Genomic DNA, 21,898 nt, shown 5'->3' with positions numbered 1-21,898 from the left:
TGTTTTCCTGTAAGGATACCCAGTTATTTTAGCACCATTTGTTGATAAGATTTTCCTTCCTATTGACTGTTTTGACGCCTTTGTCAAAATCAAGTCATATAGCTTCCCTTCATCTTCTCTTCCTCTTGATTTTTCTGTTCTTCTCATTCCTTTCTCTTCCCTCTCCTACTGGATAATTTATTTACTAAAGCCACTGGGTGGAGCTGACTTGAATAGCCCCCATCCCAGACTCCACAGATCAATCTCTGATATTAATCCCAGGGCTCTGGAGCCTCACCCTCCCCGCTTTGTGCTGCTTTCAGCCCTCTGAGTACAATTGACCTTAATCATCTTCATAGGCAGGATGTCTGTTTCTCAATCCTGACCCCTAGCTCTGCACCCCATGGATTTAGATTTCTACTCAAACAACAATGGAATCTATTTCAGGATGAGGTAAAACAATTCAAGGCCTCATCCCATGTCACAGGATTCAAACACTCCCATTGTACAAGTCTAGCTCTAAAATCCGGTGCTCAGAAAAGTAGCAGATGTACCTAGGACATAATGCTACTATTTGTCCTACAATCCTCAAAGGTCAGCAAGGATCATAAAATATAGAGTGAGAAGTATGACCCCATCTGATATCCCAGTGAAGTAGTAGCTGAAATCCTGCCCAATATTAGTAATAATTATCAGCAGCAACATCCTGCATTTCATAATTTATGTGAGGCATTTATAAATAGTCTTTTCCTGTTAAAATCACATTTTCTCCATGGTTAAATGATGATAATGTGCCATAATAAGGAGCAAAATTAACTCAGCCCTTTGAACCTGAGGTGACCCTAACTAAAGACTATATTAAGACTATGTTCATGGGGATTTTACATACATTTTTCATTTCATCCTCAAAGTAACCTGCTATTTAGAGACTAATTACTCATTTAAAAATGAAGAAAACTGTAGTTCAGAAAGCTGTAGTAATATAAAGAAATTTACATGGCTAAAATATAACATAGCTAAAATCTGAATTGAGCTCTTCCTTCTTTGGAAGCTCAAATACCTAAACACATTCATCTTCAAGGGTACACACCTGCCCTAGGTTTTACCTGGAATGTTATCTCTAAGATCAATTATCAGAGATCTCATCTCTTATTACTACCTCCTTCCAGGTTATTCTTATAATTACTCCCTATGCCCAGGTTCTCCTACCACACGGGAACTCCCAGTGTACTGAATCCATTTCCCATCTATCTGCCCCACCTCTCCTCATTTTTACTTCCCAGTTTAACCAACATTTACTATTTGCACGTATCAAGACCAACTACTCTCATGTCCCTTCAAACTTTCAGCACAACTACTGCCCAAAATCCCAATCCCAGTGACACCAAATACCTGGTGATTCCGTGGCTGGGTCTGTCGTGGTACAGGGCTAGGATACTGATCCCAGCCTAATTACAGAGTCACAAATCCTCAAATGTCCTTCAAATACATCAGGCAATCTTACTATACCAAGCTAATTAAATCAATAGACTCCATGATTATTTCAAACCTTTTTCGTGCATTTTGAATTTCATACAGTCTCCTCTTGCCCCTCACTTTTTTCACTACACAGATGAAATGGGTAATTTGACAAAACAGCTCATCCCGTTGCTATAAAATCTATAAATATCCCTGTATTCCTGTCCATTGTTTACTCTTTCTCTCATTAAAACTGAGTCATATTTGCCCCTAACCAAGTCCAATTTTTTTCATTTTGTGTCCCATTTTTAACTTTCTCAGAACTTTATATTATTGATTATAAGTTATATGTTTATTATCAGCAATCCCTTTTTCACTTCTCTATCCATTCCTTCATCATTTAAACTCATTCTTTTTTATTGAAAGGAAAATTCTGCACTTATTTTCTATAGCCCCAGCTCCATCTCTCTTTCCCTTTACAATGAAACTTAAAGAAAAGTTACCGTTTTCTCACATGCTCCTCACCTTTTGACTTACTAGGATTTTTAAAAAAATTTTATCTTCTCAATAGATATTGTAGTCAATTTTCTCTGCTTTTAATCTTATAGTTCTACTAGATACCCAAGAATTAACCTTTGATACAGTCCCAGAACTACACATATCAAGCATTGCTCAGTACACCAATCACTACTATTACTTTTCATTTCTACCCCGATATCAATGAACTTATTTCTACTCCACACCCATTATGCTTCAAGTTTTGGTTAAAATGCAAATTCTTTTGATAATGCAATAATTGGTGTATGTGTGTGTATATATATATATATAATTTTTATTATATATATATATATATATATATATATAATTTTTTTTTTTTGGCAGCTTGCCCATACAGGGATCTAAACCCTTGACTATGGTGTTATCAACACCGTGCTCTAATCAACTGAGCTAACCAGTGAGCCTCAATAATTGATATTTTTTAAAAAGACACCATAATGTTTCCATCTTCAAAATTTGATTAATGGATTTTGTTTAATATAATCTTTTCCGAATTTCAAAGCAATATATTTCAATACCAGTCACAAAAGGGTTTTGCAAAAAAGATTTCCTTAAACTGACATTAAAAATTATTTAAGATTGTCACTGGGTCATGAGAAATTATCAAATGGCAATTCTCTTAAGTGAAAATGAGATAAGCTAAGAAGTATATTTTAAAAATATTACTGATGAATTTGCTTCCATTAAAGCCAAGAAAGTAAAATTATAATATATTTTCCTTTTGGTATGAACTATTTTTAAATGTCTTGAGTTTTTATACACCTACTTTGCAATTTTTCATTCTTTTTAACTACTTTAACCTTGTAGGAAAAATTAAACATTAAAAATGTAATAAAATCCTGGAAAATCAAGTAATAAAAGGAAAAAATAAGAGCATGTCTATGGGAACGCTCATTTTTCCCTTCTTCTCAGGTTCATGCTGAACTGGAAGGAACCAATACTGTATTTCCTACACGTACATCACCTTTCTCTCAGTTTGCATCAGATTTCTCCTCAGAAACAATCCCGAAATAAAAAAATACTAGACATGCTATTATTTCAAGCTGCCAACCCCTTCAATGAAGGGATACTTCTGTAAAATAAATCCTTCTATAAAATATTCTGTGAGAAAGTAATGAATAAACACCCAGGAACATTCCAAAAATTAAAGGATCCCTGCTGTCTATTTTTAAAAAATGTCTCTGGGATCCAATCAAGATGGCGGAATAGACGGACCACAGTGCCACTCTCCCACAAAGCAACCAAATTTACAGCTTTAAAAACATAACATCAGCCAAGCTGGGGCTGCTGGATCTCAGGGTAAGAGGAGGAGAGACCTACGGAGTTCATGAAGGTGGGAGAAACCACAATGAGAGAAAGAAAAAGCTGCTCTGAGCATTTCGGGCCATGGCTGCTTTAAGGATGGAGCTGCTGAGTGCAAGGAGCAGGAGCTGGCAGAAGCTTCAGCTGAGCCTTTCAGATGGAGTTACTTGGAGGCAGCAAGAGAGAAGAGGGCCTTGGTGGACCCCAGGACAGCAAGACCACTAATAGGGTTCATGTGGACCCACACAGGAGCGAGGAGCCAGAATAACTGAAAAAAGGGAGCCATTCAGAGGCCGGTGAGTCATTGCAAGGGACCAGCGCAGAGCCCAACCCATAGGAAGTGTTTGCAGCACAGGCGGTGGGGGAGACGGGCCCACCAGGGGAACACTGGGACACAGCAAGGACAGCTGATCTGCCCCCCAATCAGCACAGGACCACTCAGAGGAGACTGGTCAGGAATGTAGAGGTGCATGGGGTGCAGTTTGATGAAAAAACTCAGGCCCAGATCAGAGATTCTATAGTACACAGATCCACTAGGTCTCTGGCGAGCCAGAAGTACCTATAAGGTCAACCATTAAACCCTGAGCTGCACATAAAGCCTTCCCTAGGGAAACAGCAGCAAAGTAGCAATTTAAACAACCCCACAGCTCAAGTACTGGTTCCCACAGGAAGTTCCCCCCTGTTAGAAGCAAAGGACAAAAAATTAGTTCCAGGCCAGGCACACCACCAGCACCTTGGGGCCTGTCTGGGAAGTGGAGGCTTGGATCTGGGGACCAGACCCCACGCCCAGTTCTAGGCAAACTGCACCAGTGCCTCAGGGCCAGCCTGGGGACCTGAAGCATGGAGAAGGGGTCTGGAACCCCCTCTCACAACCAGGCACACCACACCAGCACCTTGGGGCCTGCCCAGGGACCCGAGGCAAGGAAAAGGGGACCGGAACTCTCTCCCACAGCGAGGCACACTGAGCCAGCACCTTGGGGCTCACCCAGGGACCGAGGGTATGGAGTTGAGGACCAGACCACCCTCCCACAACCAGGCACAACATGCCAGCACCTCAGAGCCCACCCAGAGACCTGGGGCAAGGAGAAGGGGAATGGTCCTCTCTCCCACAACCAGGCACACCATGCCAGAGCTTCAGGGCCTGCACAGGGACCCAAGGCATGGAGAAGGGGACTGGACCTCTCTCCCATAACCAGGCACACCACGCCAGAGCTTCAGGGCCTGCACAGGGACCCAAGGCATGGAGAAGGGGACTGGACCTCTCTCCCACAACCAGGCACACTGAGCCAACACCTTGGGCCCACCCAGGGACCCAGGGTATGGAGTTGGGGACTGGACCTCTCTCCCACAACCAGGCACAATATGCCAGCACCTCGGAGCCCACCCAGGGACCCGCAGCAAAGAGAAGGGGACTGGACCTCTCTCCCACAACCAGGCACACCAAGCCAGTGCCTCAGGGCCCGCCCACGGTCCTGGGGCATGGAGAAGGGGACCAGACCACCCTCCCACAGCCAGGCACACCATACCAGCACCTTGGGGCCTGCCTGGGGACCTGAGGCAAGGAGAAGGGGACTGAACCTCTCTCCCACAACTAGGCACACTGCACCAGTGCCTCAGGCCCTGCCCAGGGACTGGAGGCATGGAGAAGGGGACTGGACTTCTCTCCCACAACCAGGCACACCAAGCCAGTGCCTTGGGGCCTGCCTATGGTCCTGGGGCATGGAGAAGGGGACCAGATCACCCTCCCACACCAGGCACATCACGCCAGCACCTTGGGGCCCACCCAGGGACCCAGGGTATGGAGTCAGGGACTGGACCTCCCTCCCACAACCAGGCACAACATGCCAGCACCTCGGAGCCCACTTGGGGACCTGGGGCATGGATAAGGGGACCGGACCACCCTCCCACAACCAGGCACACCAAGCCAGTGCCTTGGGTCCCACCCAGTGACCCAAGGCATGGAGCCAGGAACCAGACCCTCCTCCCACAACAAGGCACACCATGCCAGTACCTTGGGGCCCACCCAGGGACCCGAGGCAAGGGGAAGAGGACTGGACCTCTCTCCCACAACCAGGGACACTGTGCCAGCCCCTTGGGGCCCTCCTGGCCCAGAGGCATGCAGAAGGGGACCGGACCCTCCTCCCACAACCAGGCACACTGTGCCAGTACCTCGGGGCCTGCCCAGGGACCTAGGACATGGAGAAGGGGACTGGACCCCTTTCCCACAGCCAGACACATGGTGCCAGCACCTTGGGACCTGCCCAGGGACCAGAGGCATGGAGAAGGGGACCAAACGCACCCCACAACCAGGCATACTGCCAGTGCCAAGGAGCATGCCAAAAACAGCACCTCCACGTAGGTGGACCACCACAGCCACCACAATAACCATGGCTGCTGCAAAAGCAGCTAGACACCACAGCCACCACGCAGATGGTCTGCCAACCACTGGAGTGCATTCACACAAGAAGGGTTACCAGCAGAGGCAAAGAAAAGAAGCGGATGTCTCTTTCCACAAAACCCATTTCAGAGTGACAGAAGAAATGGGCTCTATGATAATATTGGGGGACATCTCTCAGCATTGGACAGATCATCTAGGCAACAAGTTAACAGAGTAACCATTATTCTTTCAGAAGGAGAGAAGAAATCTAGGGCAATTAGTGGGGAGAGGGGGAGGGAATAGGGAAAGGGGAGAGGTTGGACAAGGGTCATAAAGAATAATTACGATTTGTAACAATATATATGCTAGTAATATTGATTTAATCAACATATCTCAATGTTCAATCCCCAAAATATGTATAATAGATTTTGATTCAATAAATAAAAAAATAATAAAAATTAAAAAATAATAAACAAATAAAAATAAAGAAAGAAAATGTCTCTGGAGACCCTGCAGCAAAGTTCACTCCACAGAGTTTTTGCCTCACTTTTCTTCATGGAAGGCACAGCTCCTGAGACAGCTCCTGAGAAAACTAAGCTGTTGTCCTCACTGCGGAGGTGAGTCAGCGGCTGGAACACGCATGTGCACCACATGGTTCAGAAAGTGCGAGTGGCAGGGTGGGGGGGGGTTCCAGTCAAGATGGTGGAATAGACGGTTCCCAGCATCACTCTGTCCTCCCACAAATAAACCAATTTACAAGTATAAAAATGTAACATCAGCCAAGCTGGGGCCATTGGAGCTCAGGGGAAGAGGAGGAGAGACCTATGGAGTTCATGAAGGTGGGAGAAACCACAATGAGAGAAAGAAAAAACTGCTTGAAGCGTTTTGGGCTGCAGCCATTTTAAGGCTGGAACTCCTGAGCACATGGAGCAGGAGATGGCAGAAGCCCCAGATATGCCCTTCAGATGGAGTTAGTTGGAGGCAGCAGGGGAGAATAGGGCTTCAGTGGCCCCCAGGAGAGCAAGACCACTAATAGGGTTCTTGTGGATGCATGCAGGAGCGAGGAGCGAGAACAGCTGAAAAGGGGAGCCGTTCAGAGGACAGTGAGTCATCACAAGAGACCAGCACAGGGCCCATCCCATGGGAAGTGTTTGGAATATGGGCAGTGGGGGAGACAGGCCCACCAGGAGAACACTGGGACACAGCAAGGACAGCTGATCCACCCCCCAATCAGTGCAGGACCACTCAGAGGAGATTAGTCATAATTGCATGGGGTGCAGTTTGATGAAAAAACTCAGGCCCAGATCAGAGTTTCTACACAACACAGGTGCACTGGGTCTGTGGAGAGCCAGGAGTATCTACAAGGTCAACCATTAAATCCTGAGCGGTACAAAAAGCCTCCCCTAGGGAAACAGCAGCAAAGAAGCAATTTAGCTCAACCACACAGCTCAAGTACTAGTAGTTCCCACAGGAAGTTCTACCATTTTAGAAGTAAGTAAAGGACAAAAAATTAGTTCTGGCCCAGGCACACCGCCAGCACCTTGGGGCCCCACCCAGAGTCCTGAGGCATAGAGTCAGGGACTGGATCCCCCCACAACCAAGCACACCACCAGCGCAAAGGAGCATGCCAAAAATATCACCTCCATGTGGGTGGCCCACCAAAGCTGCCACAGTAACCATGCCTACTGCAAAAGTGTCTAGACATCACAACCACCGTGCAGATGGTCCACCAGCCACTGGAGTGCATTGACACAAGGAGAGTCACCAACAGAGACCAAAGAAAAGAAGAGGATGTCTCTCTTCACAAAGTCCATGCCAGAGTGACAGAAGAAGCAGATGCTCTATGATAACATTAGGGGACCTGAACACACTCTCAGCATTGGACAGATCATCTAGGCAACAAAATAAACAGAGGGAAACAAGAAATCCGGGGTTATCAGTGGTGGGAGTAGGGAGGGAGAGGGGGATGGGGAGAGACTGGACAAGGGGCATAAAGAATAAGTACAATTTGTAACAATATACATACTAGTAATATTGATTTGATCAACATATGTCAACATTGAACTCCCAAAATATGTATAATCAATTATGATTCGATAAAGAAAAAAGAAAGAAAGAAAGGGCAAGTTTGGGCAGCCCTGCTGGCTGCCTGGGGCAGTGCAGGATGCTGAGATCCAACTGCTTAGAGGAGGCAGTGAGCCCCCTCCAGGTCTTTCCCGAATCACTGAAATTCAGTGTTCAGCTGTTCAATGCCATCATATTAGAAATTCAAAGTAAAATGGAGTCTGCTCTTCTGTGTCTTGATAGTAGGTGGAGAAAATGAAGCAAAGTACAAGGCCAATATAATAAATTTGATTGGAATTGGAAAAATTTTTTATTTTTTTATTTTTGGTGGCTGGCCAGTATGGGAATCTGAACCCTTTGACCTTGGTGTTATAACATGGTCTTCTAACCAATTAAGCCAACCAGCCAGCCCCTGAAAACAATTTTAAACCTTTCATTTGCAACAAAACAATAAAAAGAAATCTTTAGATATAGAGCTAACAAAATATGAATTGATCTGTATCCAGAAAATTATGAAACACTGTTAAAAGAAAACAAAGAAAATCAAAATAAATGGAGACATAAGAAGGTAATAGATCTGCAACATAACCAGTGCCATTTTAGATAAGCCCAAGTACAAAATGGAGCCATCCAACTCCTCCCTTCCCCTCCCCCATTCTCTTTTACAAGAAGCCTCATGGTTTCAGAGAAAATGAAACTTTTGGCTTTTCCTCATGCACAGAACTCTCCATTCCCATGACCTAACTCAATCCCCACCCTGGAATTACATCACCCAGCTCTTGGTGCCAACATACCAATATAAGCTCCCACCACCCTATATCAGTGGCTGTCCACCATTTTCAGGGCAGCCCCAGGATGTCCTCCATTTTGAGTACAGCCTGGCAGATTTCTTTAATAAAGCTTGAATGGTACCCAGCATTTTGGCTCACTTTCTTTCATTATGGTGTCAAAACACAGCAAGGGTTTTGGCCGTCATTGTGGATGATCCCCTCTCTCGGGGTAATTGGCCCTGGGCCCCCTTCCTGGACCTGCCGAAACCAGGTACACTCAGGACTATCTCTCCCTTTGCCATTTCAGACCAACACATCCAACATCGGCTTCAATTCAGGGTGAGTCAGTGGGTCAGTCCTGTCTCGTCTCAGGTTACCCCAACTTGCTCTCACTCTCATTCTTGAAGCCCAGGCACCTGGCCAAGGGAACTCTTCTTGTGCCCCCCAGCTATTGGAGGATGCTCCTCTAGCCAGTTGGTGATTTTTCTCTTGAAAAGAAAGTGGACAGCAGAGAGGACACTCTTTGTTGGCACACTTCTACCAGGACCGACTGCCTTTTCTCACCCTCTAAATGAGATCCCCACAATCTAAACCTCTACACTCTACGCCCTTGGGCTGTCTCCTGGCCAATTTCTTGGCCTCCAGGGAGACATTAAAACTCAAACACCTTGTTACAATGGATCCCAGTGGCCACAAGATGGCTGTTTTAGTCAGTTTTGTGTTGCTATAACAGAATTACTTGAAACTGGGTAATTTATAAAGAAGAGAGGTTTATTTGGCTTATGATTCTGGGACAGCTGCATCTGGCACGGGCCTCAGGCTGCTTCTAGTCATGGTGGAAAGTGGCAGGCAGCCGGCGGGTACAAGCAGATCACATGGAGGGAGGAAGCAAGAGAGAGAAGCAAGAGAGAAGGTGCCAGGGTCTTTTTAAGCAATGAGCTCTCACAGGAACTAATAGAGCGAAAACTCACTGATTAATCCCTCCTCCCCCAGGGAGAGCATTAATCCATTCATGAGGGATCTGCCCCCATGACTCAATCAGTTTCCAGCACTGCCACATTGGAGATCAAATTTCCACATGAGTTTTGGAGGGGACAACACATCCAAACTCCATCAATGGTACTTGATATAGACACTCACCGAAGCAGCAAAAGCTGTAGAGATTCCTTGTTCAAGCCTTCTCCTATGTCTGAACATGTTCTCTCTGTCAAAACTGTCTTATGTCTCAAATTCTCCTAGCTCATGCTCAACCTCTCCTTCCAGACTTGGATCAATCTTCTAATCCATCAGCTCTCCATGTCTCTCTCTTCCCCACACCTGGCCACCAGATGCTCGTCCTCAGCCCAACTTCTCCCTTTCTCCCCATTCATTAGGTAACAACCCTGCCTAAGCTCTGGCTTTTTATAATTGTCTGAGTCCATGTACAGGGAGCAGGTCTGGATGGCAGCTCAGGTATCTGCTCAAAATAACAGGTGGCATGAGGGAGTCATTGCTGTTCCTTGCACGGACCCAAACTGGAACTACCAGGCTAGCCACAGGGATCGAGATCTCTGGGATAACATGATCACACACTTGATTTATGGCCTCCAAAAGGCTACTCACAGGTCAATTATGACAAGCTTAGCGAAATCACACAGAGATCCACTGAAAATCCCAGTGAGTTCCTAACCCGCCTCTCTGAGGCTTTACATGAATACATATGTATAGACCAAAACTCCCCTGCAGGCCTGGCCCTCTTACACTCTCATTTCATTACCCAATCAGCCCCTGATATTTGAAAAAACTGTAAAAGAGATCAGGCCAAATACCAGCTCCTGGCTAATGCCATCTGTGGTTCACATACTCCAAAGCCGGCTGCCTCTAGGGGCAAGCCACCCGAGAATGGCTTCAAATGTGGCCAACTGGGCCACTCAGCACAGGCCAGTCATAACCTGTCCTCACTGCAAATGGCCAGGTCACTGGGGGATTGACTGTGCCACTCCTCCAGAATGAGGACTGATGATGCCCAGGGCCAAAGGCCCCCACGGAGATCACCATGCATGAACCCAGGGTAACTCACTTCGTAGCACGTAAGCCAATCTCTTTTGTCATCAAAACAGGGGCCATTTACACTACCCTTCCTGAATATGCAGGACCAACAACCCTGTCCTCTATTACAATAGTAGGGGTCACAGGATCAGAATACCACCCACGGATCACTCAAACCGTTTCCTGCACCCTACATCACACCCAATTCACACAAAAATTCTTAATAATGCCTCAATGCCCAGCCCCCTTACTGAGATGGGACATCCTTTTCAAATTCAAAGCTACTCTTACCCTAAACACTTTAACTCCAGCTACAATACTCCTGTTACAGGCTGCACCCAGACCTGGCCCCTGAGGCTTCCACTTTCCCCTCCCCCTTGGACAAGGTTAATCCCTAGTATGGGATGCTTCTCCCTCCGTTACTAAGTACCATATCCCTATCCTTGTTAAATTGCGGAACCCCTCTTTGTAACCTAATGTCCCATTGCTAACAAACACCTAATAGGCTTAAAACCTGTCAAACACAAATTCCTTTCTTCTCATCTCTCACAGCCTACCCACTTGCCTTTTAACACACCCATCCTTCCAGTTATAAAGCCTAATGGCTCATACTGGTTAGTACAGGACTAATCCTGACACGCGTCATTCCCAACAACTTACTTGGACAGTACTACCTCAAGGGTTTTGGGATAGCCCCCACTTTCCGGCCAGGCCTTAGCTCAAGTCTTGTCTGAACTTCCCCCAACCTCTAGCACTTTAATACAATATGTGGATGGCCTCCTCCTTTGTAGCCCCTCCTATGAGGATTCACAGGCCCACACTGTCACTCTCCTTAATTTCCTGGCCTCCAGGGGATATCGAGTATCCCCCAGCAAGGCCCAAATTTCTTCTCCTTCAGTTCAAGAGTCTAATTTCTGAACTCCCTACTCCTACCACAAAGGGTGAAATCCTTTCTTTCTTGGGGCTTGCTGGGTATCTTTGCCTATGATTTCCTAACTTTGCCATGCTAGCAAAGCCACTTTATGAGGCAGCCAAAGGGGATCCTGCCTTTCCTTTAGATCCCAGAAACCTCATTCATTCTCCCTTCCAGCAATTAAAAGTCACTCTCCTCACAGCCCCAGCTCTGTCTCTCCCAAACCTATCTCATCCTTTTATCCTATTTGTCACCGAAACCCAAGGATTGGCAGTCAGGGTTTTGGGACAAAAGGCAGGAGACATTTTCTCTCTGGTTACATACCTCTCTAAACAACTAGACACCACAGCTCAAGAATGGGCCCCTGTTTATGGGCCTTGGCTGCAGCCACCCTTTTAACACAAGAAAACTCTAAACTAACTTTTAGACCTTCTCAGCCATAAGGCCAAGTCAATTCCCTCCCCTTCCTTCCTACAACTTATTCACCTTACTTTCATTGAGAATTTGCAGTTTTCCTTTAAACCTTGCCCTCCCCTTAAATCCAGCCACTCTCATCCCAAAACACTCATGGCCCTTAAAACATAACTGCATGGAGGCTTTCGACCTCTTTCTCAATCCCTTTCCACACATCTCCCCACATCCCATTACACAGTTCATAGATGGGAGTGCTACCTAACACAAGCTATTGAAGCTGCAAAACTCCCAAAGGAGGTTGGGGTTATACACTGCAGAGGACACCAAACCTTCAATGACCCCATAGCCCAGGGAAACAACCTGGCGGATCTAACCACAAAACAGGCTGCTCAATCACCAGGCCCCGACCCTTCCTCTCCCGCTCAGGTCCTTCTCATGACCCTTATGCCCTTATCCCAATACACACCCCAAGCACCTTCAACAGTTGGGGGCAAGGACAAGTGGTATACTCTCTCCCCTCGCTATGTTCTCCCTACTACACAAGCTGAGCGAATCCTTTTAGATTTCCATAATTCAGTTCATATAGGCTATGAACACTACTACTTTTTCCCCAGCCCTTATATTACTCTCCCCACAAAAGGACACACTACCTTCTAACCTTAGTAGATACCTTTTCAGGTTGGTTTGAGGCTTTTCCCTGCACTTCAGAGGATGCTACAGCAGTGATGCATGCTCTCAGCTCATTTTGGCCTCCCCAGCAGTCACTCACTAGCCTACGGGCTGCCCCCCGCAAGCCCACAGACCTCAGCCCCCTTGAACTTATGTACAGTAGGCCCTTCACTCTCACATCTCTCCTTTCCAGCTCATCACCTTTAGGCCAGTATCTCCCTACTCTTTCGCTCATTAGGGACCTCAGGGAACAGGTCAACCTTCTATTACCTCGTCCTTTCCTCACCACCCCCTCAGGCTTTAAACTGAGCCTGGGACAGCAAATGTACATTAAAACCCGAATCCCAAAGCCTCTCTCACCGTGTTGGGAAGGGCCTTATATAGTACTTCTCGCCACCCCACGGCAGTAAAAGTACTAAGAAAGGCCCCTTGGTATCACTTATCCTTGGTAAAACTAGCACTTCAGACTTTACCCAAAAATTTGTTTACACTGAGCCAGAGGGGTCCTTCTACTCAACCCCCAACCCAACATCTCCTCACAATTCACCCAATCTAGGACCCACAAAATTGAAAATCTCCAGGACCTCCACTCTTCCCCTAATCCCAGAAGGAGGATGATCTTCCCCTGGTGATCATACTGTCACTCTTTCAGGCCCGCTCCACGTCCTTCGCACAAGAGCTACTATTATACTATCTGTTCTAGTACTTTCTACAGGATTGGCAGCAGCTGCCCCAGAGCAGTGTAACATTATAGGAAGATTTCTCCTGGCACTTCTTTACCTCCTATAGGTAGGATTCTTCTTAGCAATTTCATTGTTGCAATGTCCCCTTTAAATTCTTTTCACTCTCTAGCCCTTCGCATCCTTCCCGTGTGTTTCCTCCTATCTCAATGCTCCCCCTTACCTGGAACATGGAGGTTCCAGGTCCGCAGGGATGATGCAGTCCTCAGCGAATCAGACTGGTCCTTGAGCGACTCATCTGTCCCCCACTTCGTGAAAAACTTTTTGTGGTCACCCTCCTCCCTGTCGATGCAGCCCGCAACGTTTCCACAAACGTCTCTTCACTTTCCTCTAATCTCACCTCAGTGGGGACTGTCAGCGTTGTGTGGGGCCTGCCCACACTCTGCCTCACTAACACCAAACGCTACCACTCACTTACCCCCTCCTCATCCATGCCCTAAAACTGGAATATATTTCCTTTGTAAAATTACGTTATCCTATTGCCTGCTCCCCAACGCGATTTCCTGCATATTCTTTTGGCTCATCCCTGACATCACCCTCCAGACAGATGGAGAGATGGAGACGGGACTGGGACTAACTTCGGCCCCTCCCTCAGGAAGTGCCCCCCACTCCCGTTGGGCACTAATTGTACCTTTTAATGGGGGCAGGGATCCTTCCTGCAACTGGGACTGGCATAGCGGGCCCTGCTACTGCCTCTCAATTCTATCAAAAACTCTCAGAAGAACTAAGTGTAAAAAGCATCTCCTCCCTCCAGTGACAGGTCACCTCACTCGCAACAGTTGACAGTCACTTTACAGAACTGTCAGGCCCTTTATTTTACTTTCTTACAGCTGAGAAGGAAGGCACCTGCCTCTTCTTGGGGGAGAAATGCTGTTATTACATAAAAGAGTCCAGCGTGATCCAAAACAACTTAAGCCACTTCACCGAACCCTTAGATACCCTGGCTCATGCCCCTACTAGGAACTCTAACTGTGCCTCATCCTGCTTTTTAGTCCCTGTCTCTTTTGGTGTTTCTCTAATTTCTTGCAGGGACGTATGCAGGCTTTCACCAACCAAAAGGTTGCTGAATTGTTCCTGCAAGGAGGATATCAACCCTTCAGAATCAGTGACCCTTCCCTGGAGGAATAGAGCCTCCCCACACAAAACCAATACCCCGCCACCTAATTGTTTTGCCTGACAACAGACACCTTTTATTTTTCCATGTCTTTGTCCATCTCCAGCAGGAAGTAGCTTCAGAAGAATGAGACCTCTGCCCTTTCCCCCCTTTTCCTATACTTAACAGCAGGAATAATAGATCTGCAACATAACCAGTGCCACTTTAGACAAGCCCAAGTACAAAATGGCACCATCCACCTCCTCCCCACCCCTCCCCCGTTCTCTTTTACAAGAAGCTTCATGGCTTCAGAGAAAATGAAACTTTCGGCATTTCCGCATGCACAGAACTCTCCATTCCCATGACCTAACTCAATCCCCACCCTGGAATTACATCACCCAGCTCTTGGCGCCAACATACCAATATAAGCTCCCACCGCCCTATATCAGTGGCTGTCCACCATTTTCAGGGCAGCCCTGTGCTGTCCTCCATTATGAGTATGAAAGAAAGTGAGCTGAGATGCTGGGTACTATTCAAGTTTTATTAAAGGAAGAAAATCTGCTGGGCTGTGCTCAAAGTGGCAGGCAGCCCGGGGCTGCCCTGAAAATGGGGACAGTACCAGGTGTGGGGGTGGTAGAGCTTATATTGGTTTGTTGGCACCACGAGCTGGGTGATGTAATTCCAGGGTGGGGATTGAGTTAGGTCACAGGAATGGAGAATTCTGTGCATGTGGAAATGCCAAAAATTTCGTTTTCTCCAAAACCATGAGGCTTCTTGTAAGAGAGAACAGGGGAGGGGAGGGGAGGAGGTGGACAGCACCATTTTGTACTTGGGCTTGTCTAAGATGGCACTGGTTATGTTGCAAATCTATTAGAGTACAGCCTGGCAGACTTCTTTCTTTAATAAAGATTGAATGGTACACAGCATCTTGGCTTACTTTCTTTCAGAAGGTACTTCAAAAAGTTTATGGAAAGATTCGTATTATCTTTCAATTATATTTTTCCACAAACTTTTTGAAGTGCTCTCATACTCTTTTTCATTATTGGCAGTCCCAATATTGTTAGAATGTCAGTTCTACACAATTTGATCTATAGAGTCAATGCAACCCCCACAAAAATCCCAGCATTATTTTGTAGATATTGACAAACTCTTTCTAAAGCTAGAATTGTAAACACAATGCTAAATAATAATAAAGCTGAAGAACTTGACTGCCTGACCCAAACCTTCTTACAAAAGCTACCCATATCAAAGGAGCATGATCTTTGTGAAAGAAGGGACACATTCTTTCACATGAAACAATGTCACTTTAAACTATGCTTACATAGAATGTAATAAAAGCATGAGCAAGGACTCTTGCTTCAAATGTGTTAGAAGCTACAGGAGAACTGAGGTCAGTGAAAATAGAGAAATCAAATCACTTACATTTCTAGCTATAATTTGCTTCTATTTACAAGTGGTGATTTTGATAATAATGAATGAAGTTGTCCTTTTAATAATGTGACTCTATAGTGATGCTACTATATCAGCATAGTTATGTGCTCTAGAATCTACCTATGTTACCTACAATTAAATCAGTAAAAATAAATTTTTCAAAAATCAACTTCCCAAATACACTAAACTTCAATATTCACCAACATCACTGACTTACCAAAAACTTATATTTGTCAATAATTAGATTCAAGGCAATTCACATTTGGATGGGATGGTTTTTAACATTTGAGAATAGCCAGGAAGTTTTAGTTGCACAGGTTCTATTTTGTTTTAAGGGGACCATTAGAAAGATCACTTGTTGACTGTCAGGGCAGTCTATTCTTCTAACAAATATAATATTTACTTATAAGTGTACATTTTGTATTAGTATCTCTAATCTAATTACAAACTGGCAGAAAATGAGATAAAAAGCAAAAAAGTAACTGGATAAGACAAAATCAGGAAAACTGTTAAATAAAAATTATCAGAGGTCATTATTTTGGACTAAGTTCGCGTACTAGGCCCCAACAGACCAGACAAAAAAATTAAAATGGAATCACCCCTGCTACGTTCTGCATCACTTAGGCTATGGTCTGACCTTTGGAGAAGTCAGGAGAAAGATTAACAGCTCATTTCCTCAAAAGGCCCATTTAAATCTTCAATATGTATGATGATGAAGTTCCCCCTGCTTTAATCCTTACACAAAAGAGATAGCTTGCAGCAACCTGATGTTAACTAATCAGTTTCTTTCCTATTGTTCTGTCTCTCTGTCCCCACGTTAAAAGGAAAGTAACTTTGAAATGACCATCCACTTTTTATTATTTGTTTCTGCTTTCTTCAGACTTTTTTGTCTATAAAGACTTTGTATTTGTAAAAAACTTCGGAACACGTCTGTGTGTGTCATATGGTGTTTCCAGGGTCCATCTTCTCATTTGGCTCCCAATAAAGTGAACAAAATTATTTCTGCCTCGACAGTCTTAATTTTGGTCAATAAAACAATGACCTAACTGTTGAAAGAACGGAATCAGGAAAACTACGCAAAAAGTACTTGCTGTAACAGAAAATAAAGCGTCCCAGTCTAGAGAAATTTCTGTGAATATAAAATAAAGAAAACAAAAAACTCTGATTGACCAGGCACACTGAGGGAGAATTCAAAGACTACAAAACAAAAGCAGCATAGGATTCAGATAAATACAAGGCACGATGGTGAGATAGAATCTTTAAAGAGAAAACACATGGTTTTAGATGTAGGAACCTAGATTTCACTGAGTTCAATTATTCGCTGATGTATATTTTACTTTTACCAGTGATTTTTAATTACTCTCCTTTCATAAGACCTAGTTCAGGAGATGTACAAATGCCACTGTAAGACCCGTGCACTAAGCACAAATCCCACATGTCAGGGGTGGCTCACTTCACCAAGACCACGAGACAAGAGATCGCTGCAATCAAGCAAGAGGAGTTTATTTTAGCATGCTGGGTCACTTTATCTTCCAGACATAAGCGGCCCCGAGTTCTTTAACACCAAGGTTTTTATACAGTTTCTTTAGATAGTTTTTCATAACAGGAATAGCTGCTAATTAACTGAGGAGCCTCAACAGGCTTGCACCCGGATAAGAGATGATACATTTTTCAATCGTTTATCTTCCCTGGTCCAGCCAGGTGTCTTGAAGATAAGGGGGAGCTGGTTTAGTCCTTGGGACCAACTGGTTCCTGGAATGTGTGTTTAAGTCTGCCTGACCTCTTCTTGAACTCTTAGAAGCTGCTTTACTTAAAATGCCTTTAGATATGTTTCCCCGTTTTAGCAAGCGTTTGCAGAATTGTGCGGGTTAAAGCTAGCAAATTGTGCAGGTTAGAGCTATATTTTTTTTCCCATTACTACAATCCTACAATCTTTCCATTACTACAATCTTACACCACTTCCTACCTTGATTCTTCCCTGACCCCCAGACCCAGCCCTTATCTTCCACGTGCTGTATCTGAGAAAAGCCCATTCGTTACTGAAACCTCAAAGGTCCGTTTTCTCGTTGCTAAATAGCTGATAATTGAGAGACAAGTGTTGGTGCAAGGAAAAGTAGCATTTAATCAGGGAGCCAGCAGCCCGGGGAAATGGTGGATTTATGTGCAAAGACCATCTCCACTTTTCCCAGACTTGCCAAAAGGTTTTATAGGGACAGGTGATGGGGGCTGATTCATGGTGACCTAAGCAGGGATGTGCAGGAATAATCATAAAATTATAGATAAACATAAAAGAACTTCTCAGGTAGGAGCTGATTCATGGTGACCATCCTCCATGAAATCAAGTCACGATTCAGTTCCTGTTAACATCAAAAAGATCGAGTTAGTAAGCTGGTAAAGAATGGCCATCTGGGTTAATAATTTCTTCTATAATTATTCTGTGTACAGTGTGAACAAAAGCCATTATGGTCTGGCAATCACGTGAACAAGAATCATTGTATTCTACTGTCCAGCTGCAAGCTAAGCAGTTCAGGTTACAAGAGTCAGAAAAAAAAACACCCAAAAAAACCCCAAGCCCTTTTTAATTTAGAAGTTTAACAAAATGGAGTCAATTCTGTTCAGGCTGTTACACATTCATCCTTCAAGGACAAAAGTTCTTATTTATGTGAAGATAGGTGATGAAATTACCCGTGCAGAAATTTAGAAATAAGCACATTAGTCAATTCCTGTAAGAAAAATGTACAGGTTGTCAAATGCCCTCTGTTACCATGACAACCAGGGAGCCCGCCCCTCCTCCCAGCGCTGCGCAGGCCCAGAGGGCGGGCTCCCAGCCCTCGCCCCTGGCGTTCCAGGTTCCAACCCTACCCCGCCGACTTCACAGACGCATCGCGGACCCCACCCGTCTCCCTACCTGGGGGGGGGGGGGTCCCACCATGACTGGAGCCCCCGCGGGGCGCCCATTTCTCCAAAGCTCACACCGAGGACGGGGTGTCCCTGCAGCTCCTCAGCTGACCTGGCTGTGCCCAGCCACTCCCCCGAAATCCCTCTGCCCTCTGCGCCCCCGCAGGCCCTTGGTCAGGACCGAGCAAAGCCGTGGCCGCCCTTGGGCCAGGGTTGCAGGAGGTGGTTAAAGAGCTGGAACCGCGGGGCCGAGCCCGTGGCGCACTCAGTAGAGTGCGGCGCTGGGAGCACGGCGATGCTCCCACCGCGGGTTCGGATCCTATATAGGAACGACCGGTGCACTCACTGGCTGAAAGCCCGTCAGGAAAACGACAAAAAAAAAAAAAAAAAAAAAAGAGCTGGAACCGCGACGGCCAATGGCAACCGTGAGCCGCCCGTTGCTAGGCAGATGCTGTCTCCCGGCAAGGTAGAGGCGGGGACTCGGTGAACTGGGCCGACAGAGACGGACAACAGTCTTAACCAATGGCCGCTATGCCAGTGCTGTTGGCGCCCTGGCCAATGGGAAACGTGAGTGGCCGGTGACTGAGCGGAAACCGGTCTCTGAGTAATGCACAGGCAAGGGACAGAAGCTCCAGACACTGGCTGGGCCGGGGCAAAGGGCGGGAGAATACTGCCTGTGAGCCCAAGTTGGACGTTCCTTGGCCTCCCTCCGCCCAGCGGGCATCTGGCGTCCTCCAGCCCCTCCCACGCGGTGCGGGCGCTCTGGCAGTCGCCCTGGGTCTGAGAGGTGGTCGCTGCGGGAGGGGATCGAGCAGCGGCGACCTCGGGACTGTTTCCAGGAAACTCAAAAGCAGGCACGACAATACCGCCTTCTTACTTACTTCTGCTTTTGTTATTTTCTTGGGATAGAAGTGCCACATTCCCATGGGTAAGATTTAAATGCTGGGCCTGAGGGGGCAGAGATGGGTGGACTTCACATATGTGTGTATGTGATGTGTGATGCTGGGTCTAAGGTGTCTGCCATGTGAGATCTTCAGGCTCAGTGATCTTAGGTCTTAAATGTCAGTGATGTGGGGTCAGCTGAAGCAGTGAAGTGGGCTATTGGGTCAGTGATGGGGGTCTGATTACTCCCAAAGTGATCCCCTCTCTAACCCCTGAGAAAAGCCCATTTATACTTCAAGAGTCACAAAAGCCATCCTTGGCGTGAAGGTAACTTGATGAAAGACATCTAAAGTGATTTTATATTCAGCCAAAGTGTCCATGAACTATAAATACCCCAATTATTTTATTTATTTAATTTTATTTAATTTTATTATTTTAAAAGATGACTGGTAAAGGGATCTTAACCCTTGACTTGGTGTTGTCAGCAGCACGCTCTCCCAAGTGAGCTAACCGGCCATCCCTATATAGGGATCTGAACCCGTGGCCTTGGTGTTATCAGCACCACACTCTCCCAAGTGAGCCATGGGCCAGCCTACCCCAATTATTTTAATTTTTCATTGAAATACGCACACAGAAAAGTTCCCATATATATATGTACAGTTGATGATTTCCCACAAACCGAACGCCCCATTTAACCAGCACCCAGATAAAGAAACCAACCCTTGCCAGAACCCTTCATGCCCCTTCTTGTCTTTGTCCCTCCTGAGTCATCACTCTCCTGTTTTCTCACACTGTAGATCAGTTGTGCTTTATTGAGTTTTACATAAATGGAATTGTACAGTACAATTCCCTTTGTAACATGCTTCTTTAACTTAACTTTATGAAAGTGAACTGAGACACGGGGTAGTGATCAAGCTTTATTAAAGGAAAAGAATCTGCCAGTGGCGGGCAGCCTATGGCTGCCCTCAAAATGGAGGACAGCACCAGATGTGGGGGTAGGAGACCTTATATAGTACACCAGGGGCTGGCTGATACCATCAAGGAGGGGCATTATGCTAATGTGGAAAACTATGCAACCAGGGTGGAGAATTGCACCCTTGCAGAAGCAAAAGGGTTTCTGCTTAAGTCAGGAGGCTTCTCGTAAAGGGAAGGGGGGAAGGGTTTAGTGCTGGAGTGGAAGACAAGGCCGGTGGCTATTTTGTGCTTATTGTGTGCACAATGGCCCCAGTCACGTCCAAAGTCCATCACTTTATATTGGGAAATCTATCTATAATGTTCTTTTAGTTGTAGATCATTTCTTCATATTGCTGAATAGTATTCAGTGTGTATATATGTTATTATTTATTCCTTCTACTGTTGGTAGACCGTGTATTTGGCTATTATGAATAGTGCTTCTATGGATATTTTAGTTGTTTTGTCAGGCCAAACCCATGGCTGGAATTGCCCCAAAAGCAGTGGCACAGGAGTTCCCACAAAGGAGTGCCCCAAACCTTCCCAAGATGGGAGTGGTTGGGATTCTAAAGAAAGAAGCATTGCCAGGGTGATCAGTCCAAAGCACTTATTAGGATAACTTACAGAGCACTGCAGTGTATCCTCTGGTGGACAGCAAGGATGTTCTTCCTAGGTATGTCCATGCCACGGGGGTCAGGTTCTGGAGTTTTGTGGGGGCTTTTTTGGTGGCTGGCTGGTATGGGGATGTGAACCCGTGACCTTAGTGTTATAAGGCTGCATTCTTACCAAGGTTCTGGAGTTTTTTAGGAGGGTTTAAGGAGTTTGGTTCAGGGTGGATGATAGATTTTACATATTTAGCAAAGGGTTAAGTCCTCAGGGTGGGCAAACAGCAACCTAAACAGCTTTATCAGTGCCTGAGAATGTTTAAGGCCTTGGCTTGGATTCAAGCCCGCAGGCAAAAACTTGTAGCTGGCAGGGTCACAGGGTGGTCATGGCATCTGTGTTTCTCAGTCAGGACAAAGAAAGCAGGGGTACTGGTGGACCCTACACTAGTACATGTACAGTATGCTATATGAAACCATTTGTTTAAGAAAAAGGGGAGATAGAAAAAACATAGATATGCTTATTTATTTGCATTTTTGCAAATGCAATAGAAGGATAACCAATAATAAAATCAGTCACCTACAGGGGGTGGGTATGAATATAGTAGAAAGGTAAAGAAAGAGTGACTCATCTGAGTATACCCTTTGGACAGTTTTGAATTTGGAACTTTTTATATATTCGATAATAAAATAAACAGGTTTGGGTTAAAAATAATTTAAAGTTGAATACAAAAGTAAAGGCACAGATTTCACTGTATTTGACATGAAT

This window comes from Cynocephalus volans, chromosome 2 (genome assembly GCF_027409185.1).
Source record: "Cynocephalus volans isolate mCynVol1 chromosome 2, mCynVol1.pri, whole genome shotgun sequence".
Lineage (NCBI taxonomy): Eukaryota > Metazoa > Chordata > Mammalia > Dermoptera > Cynocephalidae > Cynocephalus > Cynocephalus volans.
Note: the sequence above shows the minus strand (reverse complement) of the source record.